This window comes from Triticum aestivum, chromosome 2B, assembly GCF_018294505.1.
Source record: "Triticum aestivum cultivar Chinese Spring chromosome 2B, IWGSC CS RefSeq v2.1, whole genome shotgun sequence".
NCBI classification, from domain to species: Eukaryota; Viridiplantae; Streptophyta; class Magnoliopsida; order Poales; family Poaceae; genus Triticum; species Triticum aestivum.
The window spans coordinates 96,744,271-96,761,360 of record NC_057798.1 but is presented as its reverse complement, the minus strand read 5'-3'; positions in this window follow the sequence as shown (position 1 = coordinate 96,761,360).

Here is a 17,090-nt window from a genome sequence, read left to right as displayed (position 1 = left end):
GAAGTGAACGACTTTACAGCGTCAAATTATCACATGGGGTGGATCTTGGTACAAAATTGCGTCCGCCCGTGTACCCGCGTATGCGTGCGAGGGAATGAGTGCGTGCGTGGCGTGGGTGCACATCTTCGCTTCATGCATGTACCGCCAGTATGGCTCAGGGAGGACGAGTACATTCTTCTGGAACCAGCATCACGTTACTGTGATCAATCCATGCAAGGAGGTCGCGACAACGCCTCCACATGTGCCATGTGGCTTCAAGAACTGTAAGAGAGACACTGTGTAGCTGCCATTGGTATTCTAATTTACGTGTTTTGCACATACTCGAAGAACTAGTAAGGTACACGTGCATTGCACGCATCAGATTTTGCAACCAAATTATGAATAAATACCACACTATAGCATGTAAGCTCTGAGTCATATATGCCTAATGTAGACCTTCGTTTAATTCTTATAGTTTATCTCATTCAAAGTCAATTAGTTTTTATAAAAAAGCTAAGAACGCAGGAATAGGAAAAACATGGGATTATAGTGGAATGTCGTCTTGAATCCTATAGGATTGTACGAGTGTTTGCTTGTGCATAGAAAAAACGCAGAATTGTTTCAAAGAACTTTGAGTGGATGGGATGTTTCCTATGAAATCTAGTGCAAATGAATCATATGGAAAAATTCCTATGGTTTACAATCCTACGAATCAAACAACCAAGATAGGAAAAATTCCTAATGATTAGAATCCTCCAAAATTCCTTTGAGAATCCTTTGAATCAAAGAAGCCCTTAATCTATTTTATGATTCATGGAATTGTGCATTGTAAATCATAAAGTAAAAACAAATAATGGCAATTCAACTAGAAAAAAAGTTTGGGCAGTTATGATACGGAAGATTCTAGAACAAAAGAGAACCACTGTTGTTTTGAGGTTTGTGCATTATGCTTAAGTTGAACCATGGAGTCTGCTAGATTGTACATGTGGCAAAATCCGGTGGGGGGCTAGAAGATGGTGCGAGGGGCCGAGTGGAGGGAGACTATGAAGGAATGCACAAGTGCGAGATCGATATTTAGAGAGAGGGGGCAAACACGTGCGCTGTTGCACGCAGTGGCGGAGCCATGAAAAATAAATGAGCTAGGGGGCCAAGCATTGCTAATCCTTTACGAGGAGGGTCAATTCATGAACTTAAACCATTTTAGCAGCAATTGTCTAATGATCACATTCATATTAGCCTCAATACATAGTGATGTTAGGGGGGGGGGGCAGGGCCCTTACTGCCCCTTGTCTTCTCCTTTGTGCACGCGTCTGAGAGGGGGACGTTGGATATATAATTAATGTGGGTGTATTAGCTATATATGTCAATTCTATATAGAGAGGTATAGATTGATCGATGTGGACGTGGGAAAGAGGGTGAGACCTCACTTGATATACCGATTGATCGGTTTGTGTGGAAAACTATGAAAGACCTAGCTATATACACACATACATAGAGGAACATCGATCGTTGCGCATGCACGCGTGAGAGATAAAGAATGCCCAATGAGGGAGTCCTGGATAAGGGGGTATCCGGACAGGCGGACTATATGATTTGGCCGGACTGTTGGACTATGAAGATACAAGATTGAAGACTTTGTCCCATGTCCGGATGGGACTCTCCTTGGCGTGGAAGGTAAGCTTGGCGATTCGGATGTAGATCTCCTTCTCTTTAACCGACTCTGTGTAACCCTAGCCCCCTCCGTGTCTATATAAACCGGAGGGTTTAGTCCGTAGGACACAACAACAATCATACTATAGGCTAGCCTCTAGGGTTTAGCCTCTCTGATCTCGTGGTACATCAACTCTTGTAATACTCAGATCATCAAGATCAATCAAGCAGGAAGTAGGGTATTACCTCCATCGAGAGGGCCCGAACCTGGGTAAACATCGTGTCCCCAGCCTCCTATTACCATTATCCTTAGACGCACAGTTCGGGACCCCCTACCCGAGATCTGCCGGTTTTGACACCGACATTGGAGCTTTCATTGAGAGTTCCTCTGTGTCGTCGCTATACGGCTCGATGGCTACTCCAACCTTCAACAACTCCGTCCAGGGTGAGACTTTTCTCCCCTGACAGATTTTTGTGTTCGGCGGCTTCGCACTGCGGGCCAACTCGCTTGGCCATCTAGAGCAGATCGGCAGCTACGCCCCTGGCCGTCAGGTCAGGTTCGAGAACCTAAACTACACTACCGATATCCGCAGAGACTTGATCTTCGACGGATTCGAGCCCATGTCAGGAGCGCCGAACAATCGCCACACGCATGACTTAGATCTGCCGTCGGACAGTATTCGGAACATCGCACCTGCTACGGCTCTGGACTTTGTTCCAGAGCAGGTCGTGCCTTCCGAGGACGGGTGGATGGACCCCGCCCCGGAGGCCGCACACTCCTCGGCGTTGGAGCCGAACACAGACTTCGCTCCTAAGGAGATCTGTGTTTCCGGACCCCCGGTCTCACCTTCGGTCATAGGTCCCGGACCGCGTGCATCCATGCCCATCGAATCTGATTGGGCTCCAATAATGGAATTCACCGCTGCATATATCTTCCAGCACTCCCCCTTCGGCGATGTGCTAAATTCATTAAGGTCTCTCTCCCTATCAGGAGATTCCTGGCCGAACTATGTTCGGCTCGAGTGGGAAGCAGGCGATGAAGAAATTCGTCACCCACCCACCACCCACTTAATAGCCACGGTCGATGACTTGACCGACGTGCTTAACTTCGATTCCCAAGACCTCGACGGCATAGACGATGATGCAGGAGAAGAACAGGAACCACCGCCCACAGGGCGCTTGACTGCCACCTCTTCATATGACATATATATGGTGGATACTCCCAAAGAAAACAATGGCGATGAGGCAACATGATATAACCCCTCAGGGAAGAAATCAAAGCATGAGCGTCTCCGACACCGCTCCAAACCCCGCCACAGCAATACCGGCACCGAAGAAGAAAATAATCCAGATGGCGCCGAAGAGGGATACAATCCCGATCAGCCTACCCTCGAGCAGGCCGAACAGAAACACGGACAGGTCAGCCCAGACGAATAGGCGACAGACGGATACTTGGAGGACAATAACCATATGCCTCCCTCCGAAGATGAGGCGAGCCTCGGTGACGACGAATTTGGCGTACCAGAGGATCCCGTAGAGCAGGAGCGCTTGAAGCGCCGGCTTATAGCCACTGCAAGAAGCCTGAAAAAGAAACAACCGCAGCTTGAAGCTGATCAGAATCTGCTCACAGACAGATGGACTACGGCCCGGGCAGCCAAGGAATACGGACTTGAGCGCCGAACAAAATACTACCCAAAGCGCAGGATACTACCTCAATTCGAGGAGGCGGCACTAAAAATCAAACGCAGGCCTACACCCCGCCGACAGCACACTACGGTAAGGGGCTACGTGCAAGACCAGCATTACATACCAAATAGCAACATAGCAAGCACCCCGGGCACATCAGCAGCCAAAAACAGAGTCTGCAAACCTTGGTGCAACAAATATAAGCGCCCCAAGGCAAAGAATGACGCCCAGGAAACGACAGTCAGCACAGAAGCCCGTAGTCCTCAACCCGTTCAGCAGGAGAAGAGAATTCAAAATCATAATTCGGGCCCCTCCAGCCTGAACCGCATACTTGACCGCCCATGTCAAATTCATGGTACCCTAGGAGTGGCAGCCAGCCATACCAATAGACAATGCTGGGTCTTTAAATAGATCGGCAGGCCGACGATAGGAACAACATGAAGAGGTCCAAGGGCAAGGAGCCCAGATTATCAAGCCTAAGGATCGATCACTCGAGGATCAGACCCACTAAAAAACTCATTTTAGAGTGTCATAACTAGGTGCGAAGGCCACTTAGGCCCCGCCACTCTGGAGATGGTCTTCGGATCGCCCAAAAATTTCCATACCAAAGAACTAACTTTCGGCATTGCATCTCTAGGCAGTAGCTATTCAGCACCGCTAGGATACACTGCGACTCGATGCATTATCACCCAATGCCCACGATAGTATTAAAAAAAACTAGACCCACGTGATGTAGTCACAATCGCGGGCAAGACCGAGCTATGCCTCGGCGCCGAAGAGTATTCGGCCACTTTACTAACAGAAGCAGCGAGTTATGGTTTTTTCAATCGAACCTTGATTCGGCAGCCGAACTCCAGGACACCGATAAAGGAGTCCGAACTACTTCATGATACTCCAGGCTGCTCATGGCTCATACAGATCCTCCGGCATAAGCTGGACGGGTCACATCCCACGGCTCAGCCGCTGCTCACACACGCCTTTTAGCATTATTTGCAGGTTCGCCTTTGTGCAGAACTGAACTGGTGACTTGGAATCATCTCGGACGCACACAGGGGGAATCTCCACCCCACCTGAATACAATTCAGATATTACTCCGGACTTGCACACAGCTCCCTACCGCCCGGTCCCAACAGGTTCTGCCGTCATGCCTCTCTTTTATAACATGCATTGTACTCATACGCATAGACGTATTACTTAAATACAACATGTAGAGTCATTTGACACTTATCTGCTATTATTTCTCAAAGACATTTTGTCATAACGACATCCGAACATCGTGTTATGCCTTAAAACGCTAGGGGCTTCATTGCACCCGCACTACGGCAACAAAAAGTCCGACCACCTTCTCAGTCGTTCCGCACCCCAAACTTATAGCATTATATGCATCAGCTCCAAATCATGTCTTGGGTCATTGGTTGGGTTTGCCGGGCTCCCATGTTTTGTTACCTTACGTTCCGCAATATCGGCTAAGGTAGTGGTGGGAGAACTACTGCGATTGTGTCCCGGTTCTTCCGGACGAACACCTCAGTAGAGAAAGCCGAAAACTGACTTCCATGATAAGGCGAGAGCTGGTCAGCTGTTCAAGAGGTTGTAAAATCTTTAAGGATTTATTCCGCATAATGCCATAATAAAATGCAGCATGCGAAGGATCGGTCCACCGATCAGGCGCTATTAGAGCCCCTCGTGCGGTTTTCCGAACACCAGGGGCTGCGCCTCCCATACTCGAATTCCTATGGCTAAGTGAGAGTAATAAAGCCCTAAAGTCCGATTGCTTGGTTCGCTGTGCTGAACACCTCCTTCATGGACCCAAGAATGGGATAAAGAGTGTTCAGGTGTATCCCGAACACCCCCGTAGTTCCTACGTGGGGGCAGAAGCCGACGACTGGCCAACTCTCAAGACTAACATATAAAACGGCCGCACAGGAACAAAATTTACACATAACAGGCACATACATATAAGTGACTCTATTCCGCCTTACAAAGGACAACACAACTGCCTTTAGGGAAAAATAATGTCTTTCGCGCATTGCTCTGCCACAAGGCAGACTCCCTTCAGGACACCATCATAATATAATTCGGGCTTGCGGTGCTCCTTCCCCTCCGGCGGCCCCTCGGTCATTAACTTCTCAGCATCAAGCTTCCCCCAGTGCACTTTCGCATGGGCAAATGCCATTCGTGCCCCTTCTATGCAAATCGACCGCTTAACAACGTCTAGCCGAGGGCAGGCACTCACAATTAGCTTCACGAGCCCAAAGAAACTGCTCGGAATGGGCTCAGCGGGCCATAGCCGGATAACTAAATCCTTCATGGCTAGTTCGGCCGCCTGATGCAGTTCGATCAGCTGTTTCAGCTGGTCGACAAACGACATCGGATAATTCGGCGCCAAATACTATGACCAGAAGAGCTTCTCCGCAGTTTCCTTCTTCTCAGCTCGGCAGAATTGGGCAACATCAGATATGCTGTGTGGAAGATCCGCAAATGCCCCTGGAAAAATTAGGATTCAATGGGTCACCATGAATCTTCCCTGCGAAGGCATAAGACGCTTTGAATAAGAAAAACCTTTACCTGCCGCAATCTTCCGCGCCTCCTGAATATCATTTAGAGCAGCCTGGGCTTCCTCCCGAGCATCATTCGCGGTCTGTAGAGCTTGGGCGAGTTCGGATTCTTTTAGTAATAGGCTCTGCTCCAAACTCTCGCTTTTCTTTATGGCCTCCTGAAGCTCTCGTTCAGCTTCCACGACCCTCGCCTCGTGCTTCTTGCGGAGAGCCTGCTTCGTGGCCATCTTCTTTTCGGCCAAGGCAACAGCCTTCTTGAGCGCCTCAATTTCGGCATTTGCTCCTGGAGTGCGCGATATATATGCTTTAAGAAAGACACAACTACTTACTTGTGCTAAAACTTACTAAAGTTTCAAAACATACCTTCTTTATCCTCCAGCTGCTTCTTCACTCGGCCGAGTTCCTCTTCGGCCCGCTCCGGACTCTGCTTGAGTCCGGACACCTCCGCAGTATGAGAGGAGGCAGTATGCCATTAGCTGAGTCTCCTGCGGACAGAACTTTCATCCCCTGTCCGTTTCCTGTCCTCTCCGAACAGTGCATGAGGGGCTGCTATCTATACTATGACAATCTTCTAACAACTCCTAAAACATACCTCCAAGCCTTTTATAAGGCTGATGCAGGATTCATTCAGTCCGCTCTCGGCGGCCTGAATCTTTTCTATCACCGCGCCCATAAGTGCGCGGTGTTCATCAATGATGGACGCGCCCTCCAGTGCTGTCGATAGGCCGCCCGGCACCTTTGGTTGGACAGAGGTCGCAAGTGGAGCAGGATCGCCCCCTCCAGTCAAGAGGGGCTGCCTGCCTGATCCCGGAGCCTTAAGGGTCACTGGGACTGTGTCTGGCTATGGGCTGAATCCACGATCGCCCCCGCCATTGACGTTTATGGGAACCGCCGCTCCCGCGTGTCTGGCCCCTGAGGTATGCCCCCCGGCTCAGGTCCCTTTGGGACGACACCTCGGTGTCAAAGCCAGGCTTTGGGGAAGGGGCCCTGGGAGGTGTCTTGCTCTCCAAGGCATCGGAACTCAACGAATCCTCCGATGATGATTGTTGGGAAGGAGACCTCGCCGGACTGTAAAAAGTACGGTGCAAATCAAAATACTACATTCTAATAATTCTGGATGCATGAATATGTTTGGATTTCATGCACTTACGAGTTTACCAGGGGCTAGGCCCTGGGATCCCACTCCGAGCTGCTATCGGTAGCCGTGGTGGACGCCTCGGGGATGGATTTCTTCCCCTCTTAGGCGAATCTGCCTCTAAGGATGAGGAGGTTGTCCTTTTCTTCCTCCCCCTCGTAGGGGACTTGAGCTCTCCTTCCTCCTCATCCTCTTCCTCCTCCTCGTCCCCCTCCTCCTCCTCCTCGACCTCTCCGGAGGAGGGATGGTCACTAGAGCCTTCGGACTTCATGTCCGAAGCACCGCGACGACGGAGACCGCTCCTGGTCTCCTTGGCCTTTTTGTTGGCCTCTTTCTTCGGCGCCTCGTAAGGCGCCGGGACCAGCATCTTCATTAGAAGAGGTCCCGCCGGTTCTTCCGGCAGCGGGGCTGGACAATGAATCCGCTCCGCCTTCTTCGTCCAGCCCTGAGGTGATCATGGAAAAGCACGTTAAAAACATCTCCCTCAGGACATTCCAATGAAACATGTAGATGGCCAAGACATAATGACGACTTACCGGACTCGCGGGGTGGGACAGCTGGTACCCGCGGTCTGTGGCGGAGTCCGGCATGGTTCCATATGTCCTTGTGCGAGGAGCCGAAAAGCTCCCGCAGGGTCTGGTGCTCGGCCGGGTCATACTCCCACAAGTCACAACTTCTGTGCTGACAAGGAAGGACTAGGCGGACCAGCATCACCTGGACTACGTCAACAATCCTGATGGCCTTATCTTCCATACCTTTGACGCGCGCCTGGATCACTGACAGTTCGTCGGACGACGACCAGTTCACGCCCTTCTTGGGCCAGGACGTGAGCCGCAAAGGGGCTCCAGATCAAAACTCAGGAGCAGCGGCCCACTTTTTGTCGCGCATCTCAGTGATGTAGAACCAGTGCTGCTGCCACTCCTTGATGGAGTCGTTGAAAGTACCCGTCGGCCATGTGACCTTGGGCATCCTGCTCACCATGGCACCTCCGCACTCAGCATGTTCTCCATTCACCACTTTGGGCTTCACGTTGAAGATCTTAAGCCATAGCCCGAAGTGTGGTGAGATGTGGAGAAAGTCCATGTACACGATGATAAACGTCGAGATGTTGAGGAAGGAATTGGGGGATAGATCGTGAAAATCTATCTCGTAGTAATACATGATGCCGCGAACAAAAGGGTGAAGGGGAAACCCAAGCCCGCAAACAAAATGGGGGAGGAAAACGACCCTCTCATGGGGCTCCGGAGTAGGGACGATCTGTCCCGCCGTTGGAAGACGGTGGCCGATTTTCTTGGCCAGATACCCGGCCGCCCGCAGCTTTTTAATATCCTTCTCCTGGACGGAGGAGGCCATCCACTTGCCTCCTGCTCCGGATCCAGACATTTTCGGAGAACCTTTGATTGGTGGGGAAGATGAATGCTTGGGCGCTAGGGCTCAAGCGAAAGGAAAGGGGCGAGCAGAAGGAGAAGAAGGCGTGGGTAGAAAGGAAGATGCCTTTCCCCTTTATAGAGGTGATGAAACTTTATGCCTCTCCGCTTGCCTAATGAAACCTGCTTGTTCCCCACTCATCATAATTGGTGGAACGGTTGGGTTACCCACGCCCGTATTGAAGAGAATCCCGCGTTAAGGGGACATGCTCTCTGCTTTGACAAGACGTGCCAAGGAAACCGCCTTGCAATATGTGCGGAAGCAGGTTGTAGAAAACGGTTCGAATAATTACCGGGCCACGGCATGCTGTTACGCTACGAAGGACTGTCAGCAGATTAGATTCGTGGATTATTGTTCTCTCTACGGCGGTATGTGAAGAGCCGGACACGGCCCTTGTGTTTGGAATTTATCTTGGAGTATTCAGAGATGGAACCCGTCTCGCAATGCCGAAGACAATCTACGCGCCAGACTCATTGTCATTGAATCCTGGTTCAGGGGCTACTTAGGGAGTCCTGGATAAGGGGGTATCCGAACAGCCGGACTATATGCTTTGGCCGGACTATTGGACTATGAAGATACAAGATTGAAGACTTTGTCCCATGTCCAGATGGGACTCTCCTTGGCATGGAAGGCAAGCTTGGCGATTCGGATGTAGATCTCCTTCTCTGTAACCGACTCTGTCTAACCCTAATTCCCTTCGGTGTCTATATAAACCGGAGGGTTTAGTCCGTAGGACACAACAACAATCATACCATAGGCTAGCTTCTAGGGTTTAGCCTCTCTGATCTCGTGGTAGATCAACTCTTGTAATACGCATATCATCAAGATCAATCAAGCAGGAAGTAGGTTATTACCTCCATCGAGAGGGCCCGAACCTGGGTAAACATCGTGTCCCCAGCCTCCTGTTACCATTAGCCTTAGACGCACAGTTCGTGACCCGCTACCCGAGATCCGCCGGTTTTGACACCGACACTCGATATGATGGAGAGGGGGATGTGTGTGGGTGTGTGCCTTCATGGGAGACCGGCCTGAAGAAAAAGATTGCATGCATGCGATGGATAATGCCGACTGATAGTGTATGTGCATGCAGGCACGAGAGAAAGTTAGTGGTACAATTATAAAGAGAAGACTACTGTGTGGGTGTAAAAGAATAGGTGAGGTCATAATCAATGTAAAGTTGAATTCAAATATTTTGAATGAGAGATCCTGATGTTTGAAACCCATGCATGCATGAATATAATGGAGATATGCACGGTGTGGTTTGGAAACGAGCATATTGTAAGGTATACACATTGAACAAGGTCAAACTGATTTGAATTTGAGATACCAATGGAAGACATCATTTGGCCACGTCGCATCCGTGCATGGACACACTATTCTAATTGGAGACGATGGGCGGATTTTGCATCACATATCTATATATATACCCCTATATATAATATTTTATATTTTTTATATTATGTGTGGGTAACTTTAACTTTGAAAGATGGTCATTGGATGAGGCGAATCCGATGGTCCAAAGATGGCAAATTTGAGCACTACTGGTCATTGGATATCATCTAGATTCCACCAGATTTCGCCACATGTATAATCTAAAAGACTCCATGGTTGAACTTAAGCATAGTGCACAAATATCAAAGCACAAGCACTTCTTATTTGTTCTAGAATCTTCCTTTTCAGAATTGCCCAAATGTTTTTCTACATGATTTGCCATTATTTGTTTTACTTTATGTCTTACAACGCACAATTTCATGAATCTTAAAATAGATTAGCTTTCTTATAAAAACTAGATGATTTTGAATGAAATGAACTATAAGAATTAAACGAACATCTACATCATGCATATATGACTCAAAGCTTGCATGCTATAATGTGGTATTTATTCATAGTTTGGTTGCCAAATCTCATGCGTGCAATGCACGTGTACCTTACTCTAGTATAAATGGTGTTTGTGTGTGTGTTGTGCGTGTTGAGGTCCAAATTGTCTTTTTTTTGGTACACGTCAAGCTTGTTCTTCCGAAATTTCAAGCCGCGCCTTGTTATGCCGAAAATTCAAGCTACCGTCTCTGTCTATCGTGCTGCGAAACTCCCGCCTCTTCAACCCGCGCCTTGTTAGCCCGAAATATTTAAGATATATCTTTGTCTCTTTGTGATCCGACAACTCCCTCCGTCTCAACCCTCGTCTTGCTACTCCGAAATTACAACGCGCGCAAAAACTCTCACCTCCTGTGAAATCCTGACATGCGAAATGCCCGTGGTACCCCTGAACCGAAAGAACTACCTCAAATCGGTGGGGGTACTTTCGTAACTTACCCCACATTTCGGACAAGCGTGTCTCTAAGCCATGCTTCCCCACTGCCATCCCATCCGCCCACCCATTCGTACATCGAGGCCGCGAAAACCCGCGAGGAAACCCCACACCCTGCTCCATCCGCCACCCAGCCAGAGCCTCTTCCCCGAGGACGTCGTTGATACGTCTCCGACATATCTATAATTTTTGATTGTTCCATGCTATTATATTACCTGTTTTGGATGTTTATGGGCTTTATTTTACACATTTATATCATTTTTGGGACTAACCTACTAACCGGAGGCCCAGCCCATATTGCTGTTTTTTTGCCTATTTCAGTATTTCGAAGAAAAGGAATATCAGACGGAGTCCAAACGGAATGAAACCTTCGGGAGCGTCATTTTTGGAACGAACAAGATCTGGAGAGCTTGGAGTGAAAGTCAAGAAACAAGCGGAGCCTCCACGAGATAGAAGGGCGTCCCCCCTGTAGGGCGTGCCCCCCTGTCTCATGGGCCCCTCGGGCGTCCACCGACGTACCTCTTCCTCCTATATATACCTACGTACCCCAAAAACATCCAGGGGCACCATGAAACACAATTTCCACCACTTTAACCTTCTGTATCCGCGAGATCCCATCTTGGAGCCTTCGCCGGCACTCTGCCGGAGGGGGAATCGACCACGGAGGGCCTCTACATCAACATCCTTGCCCCTCCTATGAGTTGTGAGTAGTTTACCACAAACCTACGGGTCCATAGTTATTAGCTAGATGGCTTCTTCTCTCTTTTTGGATCTCAATACAATGTTCTCCCCCTCTCTTGTGGAGATCTATTCGATGTAATCTCTTTTTGGGGTGTGTTTGTCGAGATCCGACGAATTGTGGGTTTATGATCAGATTTATCTATGGATATTAATTGAATCTTCTATGAATTCTTTTATGTATGATTGAGTTATATTTGCAAGTCTCTTCGAATTATCGGTTTGGTTTGGCCTACTAGATTGATCTTTCTTGCCATGGGAGAAGTGCTTAGCTTTGGGTTCAATCTTGCGGTGTTCTTACCCAGTGACAGAAAGGGTTGCAAGACACGTATTGTATTGTTGCCATCGAGGATAACAAGATGGGATTTATATCATATTGCATGAGTTTATCCCTCTACATCATGTAATCTTGCTTAATGTGTTGCTCTGTTCTTATGAACTTAATACTCTAGATGCATGCTGGATAGCGGTCGATGTGTGGAGTAATAGTAGTAGATGCAGGCAGGAGTCGGTCTACTTGTTATGGACGTGATGCCTATACACATGATCATGCCTAGATAACGTCATAATTATTCACTTTTCTATCAATTGCTCGACAATAATTTGTTCACCCACCGTAATACTTATGCTCTTGAGAGAAGCCTCTAGTGAAACCTATGGCCCCCGGGTCTACCTCTTATCATATTTGCTTTCAATCTACTTTTATTTGCATCTTTACTTTTTGCATCTATATTATAAAATACCAAAAATATATTTATCTTATCATACTATCTCTATCAGATCTCACTTTCGCAAGTGGCCGTGAAGGGATTGACAACCCCTTTATTGCGCTGGTTGCGAGTTCTCAGTTTGTTTGTGTAGGCGCGTGGGACTTTTGAGGAGCCTCCTACTGGATTGATACCTTGGTTCTCAAAAACTGAGGGAAATACTTACGCTACACTTGCTGCATCACCCTCTCCTCTTCGGGGAAAACCAACGCTAGCTCAAGACGTAGCAAGAAGGATTTTTGGCGCCGTTGCCGGGGAGGTCTTCACTCAAGTCAAGACGTACCAAGTACCTATCACAAACCTATCTCCCTCGCATTTACATTATTTGCCATTTGCCTCTTGTCTTCCTCTCCCCCACTTCACCCTCGCCGTTTTATTCGCCCTCTCTTTCCCAATCTCCTCCTCTCTTTTTGCTTGCCATTTTTCTGTTTGCTTGTGTGTTGGATTACTTGTTGTCATGGCGCAAGATAATACCAAATTGTGTGATTTCTCGAATACCAATAATAATGATTTCCTTAGTACTCCGATTGCTCCTCTTAATGATGTTGAGTCTTGTGAAATCAATGCCGCTTTGCTGAATCTTGTTATGAAAGATCAATTCGCCGGCCTTCCTAGTGAAGATGCCGCTACTCATCTAAACAATTTTGTTGATTTGTGTGATATGCAAAAGAGGAAAAATACAGATAACAATATTGTCAAATTAAAGTTATTTCCGTTTTCACTTAGAGATCGTGCTAAAGTTTGGTTTTCGTCTTTGCCTAAAAATAGTATTGATTCTTGGGACAAGTGCAAAGATGCTTTTATCTCTAAGTATTTTCCTCCCGCTAAGATCATCACTCTTAGGAATGATATTATGAATTTTAAACAACTTGATCATGAGCATGTTGCCCAATCTTGGGAAAGAATGAAATTGATGCTTCGCAATTGCCCTACTCATGGTTTGAATTTATGGATGATCATACAAATTTTTTATGCCGGTTTGAACTTTGCTTCTAGAAATCTCTTAGATTCGGCCGCGGGAGGCACGTTTATGGAAATAACGTTGGGTGATGCTACAAAACTTCTTGATAATATTATGGCTAATTATTCTCAATGGCACACCGAAAGATCTTCTAGTAAAAAAGTGCATGCTATAGAAGAAATCAATGTTTTGAGTGGAAAGATGGATGAACTTATGAAGACGTTTGCTACTAAAAATACTCCTCTTGATCCTAATGATATGCCTTTGACTTCCTTGATTGAGAATAATAATGAATCTATGGATGTGAATTTTTTTGGTAGGAATAGTTTTGGAAACAATGCTTATAGAGGAAATTTTAATGCTAGACCGTTCCCTAGTAACTCCTCTAATAATTATGGAAATTCCTACAATAATTCTTATGGTAATTTTAATAAGATGCCCTCTGATTTTAGAATAGTGTGAAAGAATTTATGATTTCTCAAAAGAATTTTAATGTTTTGCTTGAAGAAAAATTGCTCGAAGTTGATGATTTAGCTAGGAACGTTGATAGACTTTCGCTCGATGATGATTCTCTTAAACTTAGACCTTCTCCTCCTAAGCATGATATCTATGAGTCTCTCAAAGTGATGAGAATTTACATTGATGAGTGTAAGGAAAGAACCACTAGATTGCGTGCTAAAAAAGATAGCTTCATAAAAGCGTGTTCTTCTAGTTTCCATGAAAATAATGATGAGGATCTTAAAGCTATTGATGCATCTCCTATTAGATCTATGTTTTGCAATATGAATTTTGATGATTATGGGACTGATGATGAATCAACTTTGCCTAGAAGGCGTCCCAAGAATTCGGAGTCTTTAGATCTTAATGCTAAATTTGGTAAAAGTGAGATTGGAAAATCCTCAACTTCTAATAATGTTGAACTTACTATCTCGGATTTCAAGGAATTTGACTATGATAATTGCTATTTAAAAGGTTGTATTTCCTTGTTGCAATCCGTTGTTAATTCTCCTCATGCTTATAGTCAAAACAATGCTTTTACCAAACATATTGTTGATGCCTTGATGCAATCTGATGAAAAACTTAATTTGGAAGTTTCTATACCTAGAAAACTTAATGATGAGTGGGAACCTACTATAAAGATTAGAATTAAAGATTATGAGTGTTTTGCTTTGTGTGATTTGGGTCCTAGTATTTCCACGATTCCGAAAACTTTATGTGATATTCTAGGTTTCCATGATATTGAAGATTGCTCTTTGAATTTGCACCTTGCGGATTCCAACATTAAAAAGCCTATGGGAAGGATCAATGATGTTCTTATTGTTGCAAATAGAAATTTGGTGCCCTTAGATTTTATTGTTCTTGATATAGATTGCAATCTTTCTTGCCCTATTATTCTTGGTAGACCTTTCCTTAGAACAATTGGTGCGATTATCGATATGAAAGAAGGGAACATTAGATTCCAATTTCCCTTAAAGAAAGGTATGGAGCACTTTCCAAGAAAGAAAGTCAAATTACCTTATGAATCTATTATGCGTGCTACTTATGAATCAAGTGCCAAAGATGGCACTCGTTAGATCTATCTTCGCTTTTATGCCTAACTAGGGGCGTTAAATGATAGCGCTAGTTGGGAGGCAACCCAATTTTCTTTATGTTATTTGTTTTTGTTCCTGTTTAGTGCTAAATGTTGTTTCTACTTTCTGTTTAGATGTATTTTTATCTCTTGTTTAGTGTTTGTGCCAAGTAGAACCTATAGGATAAACTATGATGATGGTTGATTTGATTCTGCTGAAAAACAGAAACTTTGCGCTCACGAGAAAAAATTCAATAAATCACAGAAACGTGCTTTTGCATTGATTGTTTTTTATGCTGATCAATAAACAAATTTTCCAGTACTTCCTATTTTAGTAGGATTTTTAGAGTTCCAGAAGTTTGCGTTAGTTACAGATTGCTACAGACTGTTCTGTTTTTGACAGATTCTGTTTTTCGTGTGTTGTTTGCTTATTTCAATGCATCTATGGCTAATAAATTAGTTTATAAACCATAAGGAAGTTGGAATACAGTAGGTTTAACACCAAAATAAATAAAGAATGAGTTCATTGCAGTAACTTATGTGGTGATTTTGTTTTCTTTCACTAACGGAGCTTATAAGATTTCCTGTTGAGTTTTGTGTTGTGAAGTTTCAAGTTTTGGGTAAAGCTTTTATGGACTATGGAATAAAGGGTGGCAAGAGCCTAAGCTTGGGGATGACCAAGTAACCCCAAGATATTCAAGAATAACCAAAAGCCTAAGCTTGGGGATGCCCTGGGAAGGCATCCCCTCTTTCGTCTTCGTTCATTGGTAACTTTACTTGGAGCTATATTTTTATTCGCCACATGATATGTGTTTTGCTTGGAGCGTCGTGTATTTTATTAGTCTTTTCTTTTTAGTTTACCACAATCATGCTTGCTGTACACACCATTTTTGAGAAGCCTATTTGTTTAGAATTTGCTAGAATACTCTATGTGCTTCACTTATATCTTTTTGAGCTTGATAGTTTTTGCTCTAGTGCTTCACTTATATCCTTTAGAGCACGGTGGTGTCTTAATTTTGAAGAAATTACTAGTCTCTCATGCTTCACTTATATTATTTTGAGAGTCTTTTAGAACAGCATGGTTTTTGCTATTATCATAAAGTTGGTCCTAGAATGATGAGCATCCAAGTTGGGTATAATAAAAACTATCATAGAAAGTGAATTGGATGCTATGATCAACTTGATACTTGATAATTGTTTTGAGATATGGAGGTAGTAATATTAAAGTCATGCTAGTTGGGTGATTATGAATTTAAAGAATGCTTGTGTCGAAGTTAGCAAGTCCCATAGCATGCACGTATGGTTAAAGTTATGTAACAAATTTGAAACATGAAGTGTACCTGGCTTGTGCATCCTTATGAGTGGCGGTCGGGGACGAGCGATGGTCTTTTCCTACCAATCTATCCCCCTAGGAGCATGCACGTAGTACTTGATTTTTGATGACTTCTAAATTTTTGCAATAAGTATATGAGTTCTTTTGACTAATGTTGAGTCCATGGATTATACGCACCTTTACCTTTCCACCATTGCTAGCCTCTTCGGTACCGTGCATTGCCCTTTCTCACCTTGAGAGTTGGTGCAAACTTCGCCGGTGCATCCAAACCCCGTGATACGATACGCTCTATCACACATAAACCTCCTTATATCTTCCTCAAAACAGCCACCATACCTACCTATTATGGCATTTCCATAGCCATTCCAAGATATATTGCGATGCAACTTTCCACCGTTCCGTTTTTCATCATCATGAAATACATTACTTTTGTCATATTGCCATTGCATGATCATGTAGTTGACATCGTATTTGTGGCAAAGCCACCATGCATTATTTTTCATACATGTCACTCTAGATTCATTGCATCATCCCGGTACACCGCCGGAGGCATTCATATAGAGTCATATCTTGTTCTAGTTTCGAGTTATAATTCATATGTTGTAATCAATAGAAGTGTGATGATCATCATTTTTAGAGCATTGCCCAAAGAAAAAACAGAAAAAAGGAAGAAAGGCCAAAAGAAAAAAAAGAAGGCCCAAAAAAAAGAAAAAAGAAAAAAATAATAAAATAAAAAGGGCAATGCTACTATCTCTTTTTCCACACTTGTGCTTCAAAGTAGCACCTTGTTCTTCATGTAGTGAGTCTCATAAGTTGTCTTTTTCATACTAGTGGGAATTTTTCATTATAGAACTTGGCTTGTATATTCCTACGATGAGCTTCCTCAAATGCTCTAGGTCTTCCTGAGCAAGCAAGTTGGATGCACACCCACTGGTTTTCTTTTGTTGAGCATTTATTTATAGCTCTAGTGCATCCATTGC